We start from the raw sequence: 22567 nt of genomic DNA on the forward strand, positions 1-22567 counted from the left end.
TAATATTGCATGAGTTCCTTGTTTTTCAATGCAGCATAGTATTCCATTGTGCGAATATATCACAGCTTCTCTACCCATTCGTTTGTTGCTTTTTTAACAGCATAAACTGTTGTCACTTAGTGTTGATTTAAAATGTAGAAGGAGAGTTCAAGTAGCATTATGCATTAATTGTTGCAGTGCTAAAACCGTAAGATGAGTAGTTGGAGTCCAGTAACTGTTCCATAGGAGAAAGATGGATACTCCTACCATGAAGAATTATAGCCACAAAAACCCAGTGGAGTACTAACTGTCAGAATTCACTCAATGGCCATGGTTTTAGGTTTATATTAAAACTAAGAGAATTATCCCTACAAATTAAGTAGTTAATATACTATCAGGATAGTTATCCAATGTGTGGTCTGTAATTAATATAAAAATTAATAATACCTATAAGAAACATTTATAGTAGTTTAATATCTCTGTGATATCGAAAAGGAGACCTAGGTTATAATAGCTAAAAACTTAGCAGTTAACTTGAAGGTGAGCAATTCAACCCATCAGCCTAAGTATGTGATTTTAAATTTACCCAGTCAGATAAACTATGGATGAATTTGTATTGATAAATTTACATACAGAGTTGTGTCATCTGCCTACAATTCATGAATAATAGGTCATACGACAAAATATAACATTTTAAGGTTAGATTGGTAATTGTTACTCAACATCTGAAAAAAATAATCACTGAGTTTTAAATTGTTTTTTAAAAAGTAAAACTTATATTATTTCTTTTTAACCAAAATGAACTAAGAGCAAACAAACATCACAACTTTTTCTGTTGGTTTTCTGTGTTTGGGGTTTTTTTTGTTGTTGTTTATTTTTTTTTGTTTTGTTTTGATCCATTCCCCAGTTTAATAATAAACTTTGTATAAAGTTTAAAGAATGTATAAAGATTAATGTGTTAAACTTCAGATGTTTAATAATTTTTAAAAAATGGGGAAGACAATCCACACAACTATCCATCCATAATTATCTCTTGAGGGGAATTTTTGTCATGAATATTATAACAACAAAGCAAACTCATCATTTTTTCCATGTTAAGAAACCAATTTATTCTTATCTTTCTTAAAGATGTATATTAGACAGTTTATCAAATATTTTCCACATTTTTGTTATTCCAAGACTTCTATGAGAATAAAATAATGCAGTGTATTTTTCAGTGGCAGGGGGAGGAGGGGAACTTCAATCATCTGCAGTTACCAAATAAATACTTGATTATCTTTCTGTTCTACATGAGTGTGAAATTATACCAATTTGGTATGATTTTTTTAATTTCTTTTTCATAAAGAGAAGGTCCACATATAGGAATTCTAGTATACAGAATTCATTTAGTTCATGGAAAAATAATTTACATTTAATAATTTATAGGCTAAATGAATGGTACCTATTATTGGTAAAAGACTAAAGATAAATTTTGAATATATGTCCTTTACTCCATGTTTTTTGAGAAAATACGTGAACTGGCTTAAATTACTTTGAAAGCGCTTCTTCCATTTCCTTCAATACTTCCCTAGACTCCTTGCTTTAGTCAATCAATGGCTGTATAGAAAAACACTGGAGGACTTTAGATAAGAATTATCTTAAGTTGTGTTGTCAATTTAACTTAGGTTTGTTAAGTTAAAAAATAAAAAAGAACTTTGTTGTTTACATTACCAACTTAGAAGATAGATGTAATTGTGTTTATTCATTCAAAGTGTGCATATATGAGGAACTGCTATTTAACCAGTAATATTAAACCAAACTTGTTGCTTAATAATCAATACAAAACAGCAAAAAGTTTAATATTTTTGTTATATGCTGTCAAGTCAATTTTGACTCCTGGTGATCTTGTATCATGGAGTAGAATGATTGCATAGAATTTTCTAGGCTATAATCTTTAAGGGAGCAGATTGTCTGTCATCTTTTCTACCATAAACTGACTGTATGGAGTCAATATAAGTAGATACTCAATGCCTGATAATTACTTTCTCATGTTTAACCATATCAAGAATTTGAGTACAATGAAATACCTTTTTATTAAAACCATGGGGGAAACCTCAGCAGTTTTTTATTAATCCCAAAGGTCCTCATGTCTGTATTGCCTCAATTACCCAGTTTATACTCTGAAGATGTGTGGCCAGCCAATGAATTTTGTGGAGGCTAATATCCAGCATACACTCTCCTGGGCACCTTCAGTATAGACTGCATCTACCAGAGAGAAAGAAGATGTATTTTTCTCAGAAGCATCAAAGGACCATATATACCAACTAGTGACCCCATTCCATATGTCATTAAAAAGACCAAGACCATTACAGAAGCTTGGAAATGCCCTTGGATAGACTTTCCTGTTTAAAAGCATACCACATCAATAAGCTCTACTTTAATTGGTTCTCCCAAAATAAAACATTTGTGCTTCCACTGGAAATTCTAAACTGTTTGAAGAGATTCTTCTCTTTGTCTTTGTACAGATATTTATAAAGTCAAACAGCATATCAAGACTAAATTTTTTATAACATAAGTTGATACAACATTGCTTGAAGTATTTAATGGACTGCAAATATTTTATATTCTTCATCCTTTCTCCTTCCAGTCTTTGAAGGTTTGAAATTTGTCAGAAGGCTTTTTTTAAAAGATAGTCATATATCTAGCTTCTTGAAAACCTGTACTCTATTTCTAAGCTTTAAGAAACTAATTCCTTTTATCAGTACACCCAGACTTAAAATCTGCCTTCTCAGTTTACATTTCAAACTTCATTTTAAAATATTTGCCATTACTGCACTAATTACAGGACTCCTAAAGAGTCCATTAATGTTTGTATAACGCAAAGTCCTTTATGACACTGAATCTTGTGTTTTAGCATTTATCTGGTTAAATAGAAATATTGGAAATGAGTTATACTTGTGCAAATTTACCACATTTGAATAATTGAATTAATATTTTATAACCTAAAATTGTTCTAGCAAAAGAAAAATGAAGTTATGGTATATCTGGATTCCTTGCACTGTTTAGTCCTTTTCATACATGTAAGATTTCAGTTAACACTAAATCCTGATATGAATAATTTGATGGGTGGAGGGAGACGGGGGTGAAGGATATGGGAAAGATCTGCTGTGAAGAACAATATATATGAACTTTGTAAATAAACCAGTATGAAATAAAATAATTTTAAAAGGTATAATTGAGACCATAACTAAAAAAAATGACATTTTTGTCCTATAATATAATTCCTTTGCTTTTTTTATATACTTTACTACCTTGAAATTGCTTTCATATTGGGAGTCATATACTCCCAACAAGCATAGTTATTGGCAATGAGTCTAAAGCAGTTTTTAGAAGAAACCAGTGTCAGAAAACTGTGAAGCTGACGCCAAGTCCAGTCCAGCACTTCCTTTCATCAATAAAATTTTTGGGTGGAGGGGGAACACAGTCATACCTATTGATTTACTTATTATGACTGATTACATTGGCAGCATTAAGTAATTACAGTAAAAACTTTATGACACGTCTAGAATATATATTATCAGATCCTTCAAGGAAAAAAATTTCCCTACCTCTGCCCTGGACAAAAATTCTGTTCTCATGGAACACAAATTCAACTACAGAAGAATAGACAATAAACAAAATAAATGTGCTGGCAGTTTTAATAGTGATACTAAAAATAATAAATAAATAGCAGGGAAAGGACATGAAGAGAGTTGTGTAACTCAGAAAAGTCTCATTGCATAGGTGACCTCTGGAGAAGTTCGTTCAAGACAGGGGAAACAAGTAAAATACCTTGAGGCAGAAATGTCAAGAAATTGTAGAAAGCTAGCTGTAAGAGGATAAGGGAGGTTAGAAGGCGGCTCATGGGGCCATGTGGAGTCGAGCCCAACGTTGTGAAGAGCTGGTGTTTACTCTGAGGAAGGGTTCTAGTTCTAAAATCTAGACTATTCATTTCATTGAGTGACTGGAGCCATCTTTGCTACTCCTGCCACTGGAGAAGAAAGCCAGATAGCTGACAACTGCATGCACCATGCTTGAGAAGCATTTCTATAGACATAATCTTACTCATAACTTACCCATTTTGATAACAATGGTAGAAAATACTAATGTAAGACTTTCTTGTAGGCCAATAGATTGGCCTCAATATTGTATAATTCCCAAATGAGTGAAGCATAGTTTTCCAAGATATTTGGCCAACTTCATAATTGAGTTACTTATTAAATATACTTCTGAATATGTTTGACTTTCTCATCCAGACCCTCACGTAGTTTGATCCCTATGAAAAAGCTTGGAACCCTGTATACAAGAGAATGGATAAAAATGGAGGAAATGTAACCCAATAAGAGAATTCATCCTTGTCCTCAAGGTATCTAATAAAGGGGAAAAAATTATAGAAAATCTATTCAAACTTAGGTATTTTTCTTAAAGTAAATGTACTTTAGGTGTTCATATATTTTAGTCCAAGAAAAAAAAAACATATAAACAGGTATATTTTTATTCTTTTTAGTTTTTTAGGTTGAAACACCTGAGGTTGAGGGTTGTAAGACATGACCAGAGACTATGAATATTTCATTAGAGTGCCTAAAAGGCAAAGCTAAAGGAAGAATGTGGTGAGTGTTGGGAATGAGTGTGTTTGAGACAGCGAGTGGTGAGTGTTGGGAATGAGTGTGTTTGAGATGGCGAGGTTGGCACAGGGTAGAACAGCATTTAGGGCTCTTGTACATAGGGTCACTATGAGTTGCAAGCGACTCGATGGCACATAAAAACAAAGGAAGAAATCAAGAAATTAAAGAGCTAAACATAAAATGCAAAGGGCATCCTGGGATGACAAAGCAAGGTTTTATAATGAAATGTGCAAAGAGCTAGAGTCAGAAAATCAACAGGGCCAAACGTGCTCAGCATTTCTTAAAGCTGAAGGAATTAAAAAACAAATTCAAGCCACGAGTGGCAATACTTAAGGATGCTTTGGGCAGAATGTTAAAATATCCAAGAAGCATTAAAAGAAAATGGAAGGAGTATACAGAGACGCTGAACCAGAAGGAATTGACTGACACAAAAGAATTTGATGAAACAACGTACGAGCAAGAACCTGTGGTGATTAAGTAGTTCAAGTTGCTCTAAAAGAATTAGCAAAAACAAGGCTCTAGGAGTTGATGGCATACCAATTGACATATTTCAACAAACAGACAATGGCCTGGATGTGCTCAATAAGTTGTGCTTGGAAATCTGGAGGACGGCACCTGACCAACTGACTGGAAGAGATCGATATTTGTTCCCTTTCCAAAGAAAGGTGACCCAACAGAGTGCGAAAATTATCTAACAACATCATTAATATCACATGCAAGCAAGATTCTGCTGAAAATTATCCAAAAATGACAGGAACAACATGTCAACAGAGAACTGCCAGATGTGCAGGCGGGGTTTAGAAGAGGCCATGGTACTAGGGATATTCTAGATATTATATATTAATATATAGATACTATAGATGGATCTTGGCAGAAAGCAGAGAGTACTAAAGGAATGTCTATCTGTGTTTCATTGTCTATGCAAAAGCTTTTGAACATGTGGAAAAAACAAACTGGCTGACTCTAAAAAGAATGGAAATCCCAGATTCCCAGATTGTGTTTGTGCAAAACCTATATGTGTACCTGGAGTCAATCGTCAGAACACAGCAAGGAAACACTGTGTCCTCCAGGGATGTATTCTGTCTCCATACCTTTTCAATCTGTATGCAGAACAGATCATCCAAGATGCTGGGCTGTACGAGGAGGAATGTGGCATCAGGATTGGTGGAAAAGTCATCAACAACCTGCGTTATGCAGATGGAACAACCCTGCTTGCTAAAACTGAGAAGAACCTGAAGCGCTTGCTGCAGAAGGTCAAGGACTGCAGCCTTCAATAGGAATTGAAGTTCTACATCAAGAAAATGAAGATTCTCACCACTGGGCCAATTAGTAACATTATGTATGGTTGGCTTCATAGTCAACACCCTTGGTACCAGCAGCCAGAAAATCAAGAGATAAATTGCATTGGGAAAGTCAGCTGTCAGGGACCTCTCCAGAGTACTGAAGAGCAACAACATCAAGCTGGAGACTAAGGTACTCGTGATCCAGGCTATAGTCTTCACATTTGCATGCTATGCGTCATAGAGCTGGACAGTATCTAGGGATGATAGAAAGAGAATTGATGCCTTTGAGCTGTGGTGCTGAAGAATAGTGTTGAATATACCATGCTCTCCTAGGAGAACATACAGGTTTGTCCTGGTGAGGGCGAAACTGGGCTGCTTCTTGGAGGCAAGGATTCTGAAGCTTTGTCTGACATACTTTGGACATGTTGCAAGGAGGGGCCATCTCCTGGAGAGGGACATCATGTTTGGGAGGGTGGAGGGACAGTGCTAGAGAGGAAGACCCTCAATAAAATGGATTGATTCAGTGATTGTGGTAATGCGAGTAAGTGTGTCAGAGACAGTGAGGTTGGCACAGGATAGAGAAGGTTTTAGGGCTCTTGTACACAGAGTCACTATGAGTCACAAATGACTCAATAGTACATAACTACGACAACAGGAAACACTAGGGAGCTCTTATGGCCTAGTGGTAGAGTTTTACTGCCCACCCAAGGGCAGGCAGTTTGAAACCTCCAGATGCTCTGTGGGAGAAAGATAGGCAATCCCCTCCTATGTAATTTACAACCTTTAAAAGCCTACTTGGTTTAAAGATGAAAACTGAATCAGTTAAAGAGTTCAGACTGAATGGCACAAACAACACTTGAACAAATTTAATCCTAAATTAAATTAAAGACTAGTGATCAGGTCTTCTGAACCTTGCCTCTCAACGTAATGCATATATCTTCCCCCTCCTACTTTTTTTAAACAATGGAAATCTTTAGTGTAAATATGTTATTGTACTTATGTGCCATTGAGTCATAATTAACTCATAACTGATCCTCCAGTGGGTTTTCAGTGGCTATAAATTTTGTGGGAAGAGATTGCCCTTCTTTTTTCTGGGAAGCATCTGATGGCTTTGAACTACTTACCTTTGGGTTATAGGCAACCAGTTAGAAATATATAAGTTATAATCTATATTCACTTCATGTTTTTATAAATATTTTTCTAAAACAAGCAAAAATACATGATAATGAGCAATGACGACATTAAATATTTGAAAAGTGGCAAAGAAAAAATGTTGCTATTCTAATTCTCCAAAATCACTTGTCTCTATGTTTAATAAATTTATAACTCTTGCAAATAATAAACTGCCATATTCTTTTCTTAGATAACTTTAAATACCAATCGTGTGTGTGTGTGTGTGTGTGTGTGTGTGTGTGTAAAAAAAAAAGAAATGCAGCCAGAGGGAAAAAAATAAATATTCTTTTACTAAATGATAAGTAAGCCCTTCAAAGAGAAGAACTATGTATAACCACCAGTATCTAGCATAATTTATCTGCATAGCAATGTCTAGCATAACTTTAAACTCCAATATGTAACAAATGGTAAGCACTTCATCAATCCACAAACGTGTATCACCAATACAAGGTTATTGACTTACTTTGTTTTCCCAGTAATTTGTGTTGTTCACTACTGCTGATTTCTCAAGGAGAACTGATATCATAGTGAATAAAGAATGCAACTACTAAAACTGTCAGTAGTTTGAAACCGACAGTGGCTGTGTGAGAGAAAAATTAGGCAGTCTGCTTCTATAAAGATTAATTTCTCATTACAGTGATAACTGATTCTATATTTTTAATTGTTTCTGACATTAGCTTGTGTAGTTTTAGTTATTGATGTTTCTCAAGAGTTTAAAGTTCAGTCCCTGAGGGGCCAAACATACAAATGAATGTGTGAATCTTAGTATGTTATTTTGTCTGGAATCACATATGTAAGTAATTGGATCTCTTCTTTCCACCTTTGGAGATATTGACATAAAATATATCACTTATAAATGATTTCTCCTGTGAAAGGGCTTAAAGAATGTTTCTTTCTCCAAACAATCTGCCAGAATATTTGTTCTGTAGGGGAAAGTTGGGGCTATCTGCTTCCGTAAAGATTCACAGCCTCAGAAACTTTATGGGCTATTTCACTAAGGTGTGCCTGACCCAAGCTATGATATTTCCAGTTACTTCATATACATGTGGAAGTTGGACAGTGAAGAAGGAAAACCAAAGAAAATGTTATTCTTTTGAATTGTATTGGTATCAAAAAGTAGTGAATATACCATTGGCTACCAAAAGTAAAGACAAATTTGTCTTGAAAAACAATCATGGTCTAAGATTGAAGACCCTTTCCTTATTTGCAATGTCATCAGGACATTTAGTCATTTGTTATTTTGTTGGTGATGTTGTTACCTGCTGTCCAGTCAATCCTTGCTCATGGCAACCCTGTAAGTTTACTGCGTAGAACTACTGTAAATGGTCTTGGCTGTGATCTTTAGAGAAGCAGATTGTCAAGCTTTTTCTTCTGTAAAGTCACAGAGTGGGTTTGAATTGTTAAGGTATGTATTTACAGGTCATCGTAAACCACTTTTGACATCCAGATTCTTTTCCATTACTTTAAAACTGAAACCAATCTCACTGCCTTGAGTCAATTCCCACTGAGAGCAACTCCTCCATAAGACTGCCAAAGCTATAAATCTTTATGTGAGGAGATCATCTTTTTTCCTGAAGAGTTCCTGGTCGACTCAAAGTGCCCACCTTCTATTTAATAGTCTCATATATAACACATTTGCCACCAAAGCCCCTTTTTTCCATTACTTAAAAGCATCTTTGTAGCTTTGATTGAATATCTTAAGGCATGATCCAAACTGTGGCATTATTTCCCAGTAAGAATTCTAAATTATTGATTGATCAATATGTAAATAAGATCACAACATTTACATATTTCTGTGTAGGGGCTTAGACATCTTTTTGGCTTTTGGTGTTTGGTTTGTTGTGTGTGTGTGTTTTTTTTTTTACCTTGCAAAATCTTTCACTTGATTTAGGCCAGCCTCCTGACATATTGCTCATTAATCATACATATTAACTGGAGTAGTTAAAGTTTTAAAATTCAACTTACCATTCTGTCCACGGGGACTAGTTCTTGTTTTCTAAATGTGATGACATATGCTTCAGACACCACTAATTAGGTCTTTCCCTTGAAAATTCATCCTGACACGCTTCAAGAACATCTTTCCCCCCTGAGTACAAGTTCATTAAATTATTAATATCCTTGTATAAGTCTTATAGGATTGCTTATACAATGCAGCTTTCTCTATTTTAAAACCATACTTCATCGTAATAGATGAAATTGATCTAATTCTTTATATATCTCTTTCTCAGTCAAAAATAATGGAGTGGGTAAATATCAATGAACAATACATATACTCAGGAATGGTAATGGAAGATAAAAAATCTTTTTCACATGTCAATGGGAATTCTGTACAGACAATCAGATCCTGATTATCTCCACTAATGGAATGAAGTGATGGCATAGACAATCTAGATCAGATAACCTAAAGTCAGTTATATTTAACCTCTATAAATGTGTTTGCATTAGTTTTACCATTCTGGCTACTATCTGCCTAGGCAGATAGGTGCTTTGATTAGCCTACATTTTATCACTTTTTAAAAATTACACTCCCAGTGACTTCCATCACAATCAAAGTAACAAAATCCAGAGCCCTGGTCATAATCTGGTATAATCAGGCACACCAACTTAAATAGCCCAGGCATTTAATACTCGCTCTTCTCTAGACACAATGTGTTTCTTGTAACAGGTCAAACTCGGGACTTGTTTCCTTGCTGTTCTCTCTACTGGATGCACTTTCCAAGAGTCATTGGACCCCAGGATCACCAAGTGCACCTTCAGTTGAGACCTCCTCTAATTTTCTCTCATATAATTCTTAGTCACCTCATTCTGCTATATAAAACTATTTTTTGTTTATTTATACACAAAAGGGTATAAAGTAAAGGTGTGTAGTCAGAGAAGATATGGCCAATTTGCCTGGATTCAAGTCCCAACTTTGCTACTTATTAAGCCAGAAGGCCTTGGACAAATTACTCTCTGATAATTTCCTCATCTATAAAATGGAGTTACCTCAAAAAATATTCTTAGGAGTGAATGAATATACAGAAGTCAATTACTTTGATTAGTGCCTGGTTGATAGTAAGACCTAGACCTTTACTTATTGCTATTACTGCTTTTCATTGGAATAGTAATTCTATTAGGTCATAACATAATATTTGCCGTTATAGAAAAGGGTTGGTCAATTTTAAAAGTACAATAAATATATATTCAATTAATAATTTAATGATATACTTTTTGAGGGTGGGTAATGCCCTGCAAAAACATCATGAAGAAATGATAGGTGAGCAAATGAGTTTATGCAGTTAAAAAAACCCACATTGGCTTTTTAAGTTATGCATGTGTGTATATATTTGAGCAAACATGCCAGCAAAGAGATTTATCTGGATTTCTGATGGAGGGTATATTTTATAAGGGAAAAAGAGAAAAGTCAAATGATGTCAGGTGTGTAGAGGTTAGGAGAGGAACACACAGAAACCAGGTAAACAAGCAAGAATTATAGAAAGCCAGATTCCAAAGTCAGAGCATTAACTGCATGGTATGTTTTTAAATCTTGCTTACTTATTAGGGATTAAGAGAATCTTAAGAATTATAGCAGTAAGGCAATTTAAATTGTGAACAATCAGAATACCCACTTCAAAGAAAACTAATCTTGAGGATTACGTATTTTAAGATAAAATATACTTTGGTTTAAATTCTGCTTCCACCAACCAAGAGGTGAATGATTTGGAGAAATATTTTTAGCCTTTCTTCTTCTGTTACATGGGAAAGTACCACCCTCCCCACAGGAATTTTGAAGGATTAAATGAGATAATATAAATAGGGTACTTAGCATTCAGTGCCTATAATATGCTAAGTACTTGATAAATGGCACCCATCTCAATAATTAGTCATAAACCTTTCTTATGTTTCCTAGTACTACCTGATAGCACAGGACAAGCAGAGAAAAGCTGATCATTGAGTACATTCAGTCTGAAAGAAATAGAGGCTACACTTATCTTTGTGACTGAACCAGTACCAATGATGTTGCTGTTGTTGTTGTCAACTCCAACTCATCATGACTCTGAAACTTGCCCTAACCTCAGCCTACCTGACTGTCTCTGACGCACCTGACCTCATTTCCAGTCATTGTATTAATCCATGCCATTCAGGGTCTTCCTTTACTGTGCAAACCCTCTACCATTCTGAGCATGATGTCCTGCTCCAAAGACTAATCCCTCCTTATAACATGACCAACATTATGAGACAGAGGTTCAAAATATTTGCCTCCAAGGAGCAACCTGTTTCCTCTCTAGGATGGATGTTTGTTGTCTTGGAAATACATGATGTGTTCAGTGCTCTTCTTCAGCTCCACAAGTCAAAGGCATTGATTCTTATGTCATCTGTATTCATTGTCCAACTCTCAGATGCAGCCCTAGATGTGTTCACCGGGTTGTACCAAGAAATCTGGAACACAGCTTCCTGGCCAACTGCCTGGAAGAGATACATATGTATTTCCAGTCCCCAAAAAATGTAATCCATCAGAATATGAAATTATTTAATAATATCACTAATATCACATCTAATCAAAATCTTGCTAAAATTATCTAAAAATTAATAAAATAGTATATCAAAAAGAACTTCCAGAAATACAAGCTGAGTTTAGAAGAGGCTAAGGCATTATGATCATCATTGCATATCAGATGGATGTTGGCTGAAAATCAAGTACCAGAAGGATGTCTATTTATGTTTTACTGACCATGCATTTCTCTGTGTGGATCATAACAACTTGAGACTAACATTGAGAAGAATGGAAATAAAAAAATACCTTATTGTGTTTTTGTGAAACCTATACCTAGACAACTCGACGGCACATAACAACAATAGCAACAAAATATCTAGATGAAGAATCTGTAATCTGAAAAATCTAGTAGTTCAAAAATCAAGAAAAAAGTATGCCAATGATGTATCCTTTCTCTCTACCTTTTCAATCTATGTGATGGTATGGAGTTTATCTTATAATATGAAGATATTATTTGACTTTGCTATGTCGATGGGTTGGAATACGCAAATGGGGCATGTTAGCCTGTCCACAAAGGGACTGGCTATCTACAACTTCATAAGGCGATTGGTTGGTCTCAATAATCTGCAAGGGAATTGGCTAGTCTCAACAATAAATGTAACAACTCTAGCCTCAGAGACAGACCTTCTGGCACTATTGAAGATGAAACAAGAGAATGTAAGACCCTTCTTCCTCCATCTACACCTATGGCAGCAACACCTGTAGCCAACTGGAGACTTTACATGAGGTGGGACCTTGAAGGAAGGGAGAAGCGCCAATACTAGTAAGACTGAAAACTTTGTCCGACAACTAGAGTTTGGAAGCCAATATTGGCAGGACTGGCAACATTGTCACAAGACTAGAGGCTGAAATACCTCTGTGCACATTTTGAGAGCTGTCTTGAATGTATTCTGTTATTAAACTGGATTCTAACATTTTTATTTCACCAGTATGGTAATATGTGATATCCTATCTTATCTGATAACATATGAGTTTGGACTCAGCAAAGAAGTAAGATTGGTGTTGAAATAAGTAGAAAGAGTTATGGGAGCATGAAGAACATGTCTGACCTCATGGGAATTGGTGTTTTGTTATTGATGCTGTTGATGGTGAGAGTTTCCCTTTGTGAAGTTATAAAGGTCAGATATGCCCATCCACACTTGGACCTTGCTCTTTTTACATCTGAATAGATCATTTGGGAGGCTGGACTTTATGAACAAGAATGTGCCATCAAGTTGGAGGAAGACTCATCAAAAACCTGTGTTATGCAAAAACTGAGGAAGACTTGAAGCATTTGCTGCAGAAGATCAAAGATGATTTGAAGAAGATCAAGGAAGGTTTGCAACTTTCCATATAGATTGCATCTAAGTATCAAGAAAACAAAGATCCTCACCACCACGTCAATAGGTAGCATCATGATAGAAGGAGAAAAGATCAAGTTTGGTAACAATTTCATTCTTGCTCAGATCCACAATCAACACCCTTAGAACCCATAGTCAAGAAATCAAAAGAAAACCTCCATTGGGAAAATCTGCTATCAATGACCTCTCTAGAAGGGCAAAGGGTAATGATGTCAGTCTACAGACTAAGGTGCACCTGATCCAAGTCATGGTCTTCTCAATTGTTGGATATTCATCTGAGAACTGGACAATGATATGATAATAGGAATGCTGAATATTGGGCAGAGATAGTTTTAACCATGTTGTTGTTATTGTTGATTGCCTTTTAATCAATTTCCACTCATAGTGATCCTTTGAACAGAAAGCCTGAAGCCCCTATACAACTATTGACATTTATCAAAGTTGATAGAGTTTCCAGAGGCATGTGATTTAGGAAGTGGATGCCACTCCTGCTTCCAAACCTGTCATAGTATGTTATTGTTGTTATATGCCATTGAGTAGCGTGTGATGAATAGTGACCCTATGTACAGCAGCTCTGAACCCTACTCTGTCCTGAGCCAATGTCACAAATTCCAACACACTGCCACATTGGCCCAGTTACTGTATCAGTCGATCTCATCTGACGTCTTCCTCTCCTGCGCTGTCAGTCTATCCTTATGAGCATGATGTCCTTCTCCAACGACCAATCTCTCCTGATCATGTGCCCAGAGAAAGTGAGGTAGAACTTCAAAACCCTAACCTCCAAGGAGAGACTTGGTTTTAACTAAAGACCACACTATTTGATCCAATTCAAAGTATTATTAAAGTGATATTATTTATAGAGATATAATTTCTTTTGTTACAGACAAGTGTTTAGGTAATTCTAAGTCTTAATATGTTTTGAAAACCACACTTGTTAATAAATAGAATCAATCCTAGGGAAAGAGAAGAAAGAGAGATGTTTGGAAACCTGAAGACAGCATCAAGAATAGCATTACAGTGATACAAACAGATATATGCACAGCCATGTTTATCACAGCATTAGTCACAATAACAAAGAAATGGAAGTAGCCCAAGTACCCATCAACAATTGGATAGGGAAATTATGGTACATTCACACAATGGAATATTACAAAACAAGGAAAAATAATGAACTCATAAAACACTGCGTAACTTGGATAAGTCTGGAAGACATTATGCTGAGTGAAATATTTCGATCACACACACACACAAACACACAAAATACTGTATCTTTGTCCCACTCCTGTCATAGTAGGAATGATGTGGAGGATGGGGAGCAAGCAGGGAATGAATTGATAGATAATGAGCACTTCACTGGAATGGGAGAAAGACAATCAGAAAGGAATAGACAATTTAAAATTATGAGTATGATAATTAATAACCTAGAACAGGACAAGTATTACAAGGGGAATTAAGGAGAGTGGGAGAGAAGACATGTACATTAATGAAAGCCAATCTCTTTGTGAACTTTCACTAAAGTAGGGGGCAAAAGAGAGAAAAATAAAATCGGGTGGGAAGAGGGGGGAAGAATAGCATCCCAGCAGGGATTCATTGTGAACCTGTTTCCAACATTCATTTATGCCAAATTATAACTTCTCCTCATTACAAAAGCTACTTGTCTGATCTATATAATGAGACCTTGATGACTTGCATCACTAATATAATAGATGCATTCTTAAATACCTGTTAGGAAATAAAATATACTTCTTGTTGTTGTTATGTGCCATCGAGTCGCTTGTGACTCATAGCGACCCTATGTACAACAAACCTAAACTCTGCTCTATCCTGTGCCAATCGCACTGCCTCTTGACACACCCATCCCAATTACCCCAGTCACTGAATCAATCCACCTCATAGAGGGTCTTAGGGCTGTATATATTCCTTATATAAGGTTTCCATTCACATTTCTCCCCATATCATTGATGTGGCAACTATTTAATCAATCATAAATCTTATTTCCATTCACAATGTAAAAAAGAAAGCCTAAACATCGCAAATAGTCTGTAATGTTTTCCTGTGTAATTAACACCTCGTTCACAGATGTGTGTGCCAGTCAAGACCCTGTCTCCTCTCCCTTAACACTTCCTTGAGACCTTGTTCAGGCTGAGCTGATGCCTAAGTGTGTGCTGAATATAAACACACACATACACAGGAACAAGGAAATATTTGAAGGGAGCCAGCTGTATTAATGTGACCTAGCAATTTAGAGACTACTTAGGCATGTTTCCTCTTGTGCACTTGAAGTCCGCATACCGTCTTTTATTGAAATCTAATTACTAAGGTAGCCTCGTCTTGGTAATCATCATCCTCATCAACACAGAAACCATTTGTCAAATTGGTACCAGTAGTCTGTTATTTGCATTCTTCCTTTCTTAATGCTCCTCGAGAGCCAAGTGTTTATAAATCAAGTGGCTAATTTAAGACACATGTGCTCTCTCACTGCGAGTCATCCTAGAAGCGCTGAGTTATTTTTACTGCTGAAAATTATAGATGTCATTTATTTAAATAACTTGTTTTCATGTTTGTTTTCTTCCTGATAATAGTGACCTTGTACAACTTTATACACACCAAACACAGAACGGTGAAGTCATCAAATAAAATCGTAACCCTTGTGGAAACTTCCTGGGTTCTTTTTTTTTAGATTTTTTTTTCAACTGAAGTATAACATGAATTTAGAAAAATGAATTATAAATATATAGCTTGATGGCTTTTCTCGAACAGAATACACCCCCTGTCACCAACACAGAGCTGAAGAAACAGAGCATGCCCATTCCAGAAACAACCACGTGCTTTATTTCAGTTACTGCCCCACCAATAGACCGCTTATTGTAACTTCTAACATCATAGATTAATTGTTATTACTTCTTGCCTTTTCATAAATTAACAATATTGTATTTGTCAGGTTCATTCCGACTGTTACATATAGTTGTGCTTCATTCATATTCACTGATATTCCACAGATGTGAGTAGACCACAAGCCACCTTTCAACTCTTAGTGGACATCTTGATTGTTAGTTTGGGAGGGTGAACCCATATTCATTGTTTATTCATTTAAAGGATAATCAAACATCTTAATGTTAGTGGAGTATTATATAGCGGGTTGTAAAAGGAGGAAAGAAACCAATGTTTATTACTACTTCCACACACAGGACATTGTGGTATGAGTTCTACACATGTATCTCTTTTTTGATCCTTCCATACACATGTTATAAAGCCTACATACAAATTCCACAACAGTAAACTCTTGTAACAAAATATTTCCATAAGAGAAAAATGCAGGCAGTCCAGCCCACATGGTTTTTGTTCTTCTCAAAGCACACCATATTTGCAAATCCATTGAGTTCTTTTGTTCAGAGCTACAGGATGTATAAAATGTAAAGGAATCTACAGGACAATCTACCTTGAAACATAAAATAAGAGTTTTCCGGTTTTCTAAGTATAATCCCTATATTAAGCAGTGTCCATATCACTTGGAGTCCTGTTAGAAATACAGCTCTTCAGGCCCTGTCGTCCCAGATCAGCTGAACCAGAAACCCTGGGAAAGGAGTCCAGCAATATCCTTTAGCCAGCATTCCAGCTGATGCACAGTCAGGTTTGACCTTAGATCATTAGGCAGATGTCTAAATGAAAATGACCTAGTCTTTGAAGAGACACCAAGCGAGAAGTTGAATAGTTTGAGTTGTGACCGGACAACCTGATACAGTAAAGCTGTGTTGTGTGCTTTATATGCCAAATTCCAGGAACTATTGGATTAGCCCAATTGTAATAATGCTGGAATAATGTTTTCCAACCATTTGGAGGTTCAGCTGCTTATGAACAAATGGTCACCTGGAAAGAGATACCCTAACGAGGAAGCCCTCCCCTAGATCAGCTGTTAGCTACAAGGATTTTATACCCCACCTCCCATTACACCCCAGAATACAAGTCCAAATTTTCAAGTTTTTAAAGTTTGATTTTAGTTGCTGTTTTACTGTGGATTTATAGTGAACCTTAAATTAAAAAAAAGAAGTGGGAATAAACATAAAATACTTCTTTCAGCATTACTGATGCTCTCTCTAGCTCCCTCAACAACCCCAAGCCTTCCCCCTGTTTGTCCTCAACCAATTTCCAGAGATCTCAAAAAAGAAGAAAGAAAAGATTCACATTCAACATTTTCTTCTGAAAAATAAATTACTCTGATTTTAGTCCTATGATGAGAGTTCTGGTTTATGCCTGTTGTCCTGATTAATAAGAAATGATTCCTTTAAAAATTCTAGTTTAAACAGTAAAATTCAACTGTTTTGAAAATTCTACCGTCTTATGTTTTTCCCTTTCTCCTAATGCTTTTAAATGGAAAGAGAGGAGATTGTTAGAAGAAAAGAGACTTTAAGACTTTATTCAGTGTAACTGAGGAACTTGGAAGTGGGGAGGACTTTGAGATGCTACAAAGGAGAACACTGGAAGGGAAGACAAGGGAATTAATTCCTGAGGGTTTTCTAAAAGGAGAAAGATAATATCTGGGAGTGTGTTTTGGACTATTATATTGATATAATTAGGGCACCTTGAATAGCACTATAAGACCTTGAGGCTTCCATTCCTGTTTCTCATTCACCTTTCTGATGTGTCCTATCAGAGTCCTAACCACGGGCAGTAAGACATAAGACAGGAGATAAACCTGTTCTTGTATACATTGGATCTGAGTGCTGACTTGACTGGATAACTTTGTAAAACATATTTTGAAAAATGTTTCAAATTGTCTTTGGAGTACTAACTAGAAATCCAAGTCCAGAAACCACTACTAAGCTGAAAATATATGCCACCTGAAATTTCTACCCAAAATATGTTTTGTTTTGTTTTTAATTATCTAACTACCTGTGTGGACACTCTCAGCAGAGCTGCATAAAATCGGCATTCTCTCTGTGCTCTTCCAGTCTTCACATCAGTCCAGGCTGACAATTGCAAGACTTCAGTAGTGAGATCCAAGAAATTGGATGCTTGCCCATCCCCAAATTGTGACTGCTTTTTCCTCCACAACTCGGACATGTCAATGTTATGTTACAATAGCTGACATTTGGTTTGTCTTAAACATTAACTCTGTGATAAAAGTTGATCAATAGTCAGCCTCATTTTCTCTACTTTCTCACCAAATCAATATACATGTCTCCTTTAAAGAAAGGCGAATGCAAACAAAAGTTGATCGTAAACTTAAACTTACCTCAAATTAATGCATGCTTAAAGAAAGAACTCATCAATTGCTTAGTTGCCATTGATTTAGTTTGTAGTCTTGTGAATTAATAAATTACAATACCTTTACTTTCTAAGTAAACTTTTTGTCACTGATTAGTACTCATTGGCTAATTGTCTTACATTTACTAAAGCATCCAATACATTGATTTTCAGAAAATGTCCAGTGCAAGACAAAAAAAAAAAATTATGTGCTTATATAACTTGCATTATTTATAGGATTAAAAGTTACATTCCTTCCAAACTTACAATTTTCCCAAATAACTATGAGGTCTAGTTCTCTAAAACAAAAGATGCACAAAACCACAATTTGTTCCATTTATTTTAGCAGAATGTATTATTCTCTTAAAAGTATCTCTGTGGATATTAGCGAGAGCTCCTTCCTGAAAAGGCAGCAGTTCTTATACAAAGCCCATGATCAGATGCCCTTAACTTGTCTATGGAAATAATAGTAGCATTTCCCACCAACTGTGGCTGAGTATTACCAACAATACTGGAGGACGACAAAACTGGAGGACAGCCAACAGACTGGAAGAAATTCATATTTATTTCAACTCTCAAAAAAAGATGATCCAACAGGATGTGGAAATTCTTGAACACTATCACTACTTCCATACCCAAGCAAAATCTTGCTGAAGATTATCCAAAAATGATTAGCATTGTTCTGCACATAGACTGAAAAAGGTATGGAGATAAGATACACCCTGACACACTCCTTTCTTGATTTTGAACCAGGCAGCATTTTCTTGCTCTGTTCTGATGACAGCTTCCTGATCTAGGTATAGGTTTTGCATGAGCACAATCAAGTGTTCTAGGTATAGGTTTTGCATGAGCACAATCAAGTGTCCTGGAATTTCCTTTATTCTTAAGGTTAGCCATAATTTGTTGTGATCTGCACACTCAAATTCCTTAGTATAGTCAATAAAACACAGATAGACATTCTGCTGGTACTCTGCTTTCAGCCAAGACCCATCTGACCTTGGAAATAATACCTGTAGTGCCATAGCCTTTTCTAAACCCATCTTGTATTTCTAGTCCTTATTTTTATAATCTTCACCAAGACTTTTCTTACATGTGACATTAGTGATGTTTGATAATTTCTACATTCTGTTGGATCATCTATTAGGGGAATGGAAATAAATATGGATTTCTTCTGATCAATTGGCCAGGTGGCTGTCCTTCAGATTTCTTGGCACAACCTTGTGAGCATGTCCAGAGCTTCATCTGTTTGTTGAAATATGTCACTTAGTATTCCATTAATTCCTGGGGCCTTATTTTTTGCAATTCCTTCAAAGCAGCTTGAAATTTCCTCACCATTACTTCAAATGCTGTTTCATGAAATTCTTCTGTGTCAGCCAATTCTTTTTAATACAGTGACTCTATGTATGCCTTCCATCCTCTTTTGATGCTTGTTACTATTATATGAATACTGTTAATCAAATAACATCTTTATTAACAAAGAAATACAATATCCATACTTTAAGCATGTTGTTGTTGTTGTTGTTATGTGCCATCAAGTGACTCATAGCGACTCTATGTACAACAGCCCTAAACTCTGCTCTGTCCTGTGCCAATTGCACTGTCTCTGACACACCCTTCCTGATTACCCCAGTCACTGAATCAATCCACCTCATAGAGGGCCTTTCGCTCCTGCGCTGTCCCTCCACTCTCCCAAGCATGATGTCCCTCTCCAAGAACTTGTCACTCCTTACAACATATCCAAAGTATGTTAGACAGAGCCTCAGAAACCTTGCCTCCAAGGAGCCACCTGGTTTGACCCTTTCCAGGATAAATCTGTTTTCCTAGCAGTCCATGGTATCCTCAATACTCTTCTCCAGCACCACATCTCAAAGGCATCAATTCTCCTTCTATCCTCCTTAGTCACTCTCCTCTCTGATGCATAACAAGTGATTGCAAAGACCATGGCCTGTATCAGACACACCTTATTCTCCTTAAACACTTAAGAAAATAATTTTATAATATAAATACTCTGAATGATATTAGAAGCACAAAACTATATCCTAGGAAATATATATTAATCTTATTTTTCAGACTTGTTTTCAAACTTTAAATTGGAAGTTAGATTGTCATCAGCCTGAAAGTAATGACAATTGGTTACATTGCTGAGAATTAATAAGCAATTAATAAGTACATATTTTAGTGTATTTATAAATCAGCTGAATACAGAAAAGGAAGAAAAAGAGCTAGTTAACGGAAATGATATAACATATATCTCATCTTCGCCTACAGACTTAATCCCATTTCTCTAGTCACTGAATCAGTCTATCTCATCCTGCGTCTTCCTCTCCTGTACTGTCCCTCCACCCTTCAAAGCATAATGTCCCTCTCCAAGGCCATGTGTCCAAATTATGTGAGATGGAGCCTCAAAATCCTTGTGTCCAGAGAGCATCCCAATTTCAACCTCTCCAGGAAAAAACCTGTTTGTTCTCCTGGCAGTCCACAGTATGGTCAACACTCTTCTCAGCACTACAATTCAACGGCATTGATCTTTCTTCTATCATCAAGCTCTAAGATGCATAACAAGTAATTGTGAAGACCATGGCTTAGACTCCAAATTGATATTGTTGCTCTTCAGTACTCTAGAGAGGTCCCTGACAGCAGATTTTCCCAGTTCAACTCATCTTTTTATTTCCTGGCGGCTGATGCCAAAAGTATTGCTTTATAGAGCTATTGTATATAGGGTCACTATGAATCACAGTAGACTCAATGACAGACAGCAACAACATGACTTTCAAACTCTAATAAGCATAAGAACTACCTGAAGTGGCTATAAGTAATTAGATTCTTGACTTTCATGTCCAGATATTCTAAACCAGTGAGTCTGAAATGGAGCCTAGAAATAGGCAGGGGTTTATTTCTTATTTTTATTGGTATGAATATAATTATTCATAAAAAATTGTGTTTCATTCATGTACATATTTATTTGTGTATGTTTGTTTCACTTTCCTTAATTGACATTATGTTTCATGCAATCATTCCCATACACAGTGTTTTAAAAAATTAATCTCCATTGAACAATGCCTACCATTACCCTATCTTTCACACACACATTCATGTAATTCTAATTCTAATTCAAGTTGTTCCTTTAAAAAAACCAGCTTAAAATGCTAAATTAATTTCTTATTTAATACAGAATACAGAAAATCGCCAACTCAAATGCAAATCACTGCCTTAGATGCTGTCTTTCAGATAATTTATATTACTTTACTGATGTTTTAAGGTAGATAAGGAGAATTGATGCCTTTGAGCTGTGGTGTTGGAGATGAGTATTAAATATACAATAGACTACTAAGAAAATGAACAGGTTCATCCTGGAGAGGGTTAAACCAGGCTACTCCTTGGAGGCAAGGACTCTGAAGCTTCATCTGACATACTTTAGACATGTTACAAGAAAGGATCAGTCCTTGAAAGGGGTCCTCATGCTTGGGAGGGTGGAGGGACAGCACAGGAGAAGAAGACTCTCGATGAGATAGATAGATTAAATGACTGGGGTAATGGAGATAGGTGTGTCAGGGACAATGAGATTGGCACAGGATAGAGCAGGGTTTAGGGCTGTTGTATATAGAATCATTATGAGGGGCAGGCAACTCGATGACACATAACAACAACAATAACAATAACAACAGTGTTTTTGAGCCTCTGCAGCACTCCCTGGGAAAACTATTCATGCTGGGAAAAGTCAAGGGTTAGAGAAAGGGAAGAAAATGCTCCTCAAAATAAGCTGACAGAGGGACTGTAACAATGGTGTCAAGCTCATCAGAGATGGTGAGGATAGCATATGGTAGGGCAGGGTTCAGATCTTGCTCTGAGGTTGCTCTGAGTCATAGATGACTCAGCAGGTACCCAAGACAAACAAATAGTGATTAACGTATCATTCAATAATGTTAATAGTCCCACCCAAGCAGATAAATGCACACTTATGTTTTTTGTGGCTTTGTTCACAATAGCAAAGAATTGGAAACAACCTAAGTGCCCATCAACAAACGAATGGATAGAGAAGTTCTGGTATATTCTTCACACAATGGAATACTACACAGCATTGAAAAACAAGGAACTCATGCAATATTATTCAAAACGGGTGACCCTGGAGGACATTATGCTGAGGGAAATATCTCAGTCACAAAAGGACAAATATTGCATAGTGCCACTGTTGTAGAATGGGACTGACATCAGGGTTGGAGTAAGATTGAGAAAAATTGGATAAATAATGTATACTGCACTGAAACAGATGAGGGAAAGAACAGTTTAATAGCAATATATGATTGGGTATTATCGTTATGACAAGAATCCAGAATGAAGGTTGCATATTGGAGTGTGCTCGGGGGGCCTGGG

The 22567-nt window shown here is 36.2% G+C and overlaps 1 protein-coding gene across 1 annotated transcript in view; it reads left to right on the top strand.

The window, feature by feature from the left end:
* COL19A1 (collagen, type XIX, alpha 1) overlaps positions 1-22567 on the top strand; it is a 669215-nt gene that overhangs the window by 443398 nt on the left and 203250 nt on the right. The gene's annotated exons all lie outside the window — the stretch shown is intronic.

The sequence above is a fragment of the Elephantulus edwardii genome, unplaced genomic scaffold (assembly GCF_000299155.1).
Source record: "Elephantulus edwardii isolate Elephantulus edwardi_28Jun2011 unplaced genomic scaffold, EleEdw1.0 scaffold00258, whole genome shotgun sequence".
In the NCBI taxonomy this organism is placed as follows: domain Eukaryota; kingdom Metazoa; phylum Chordata; class Mammalia; order Macroscelidea; family Macroscelididae; genus Elephantulus; species Elephantulus edwardii.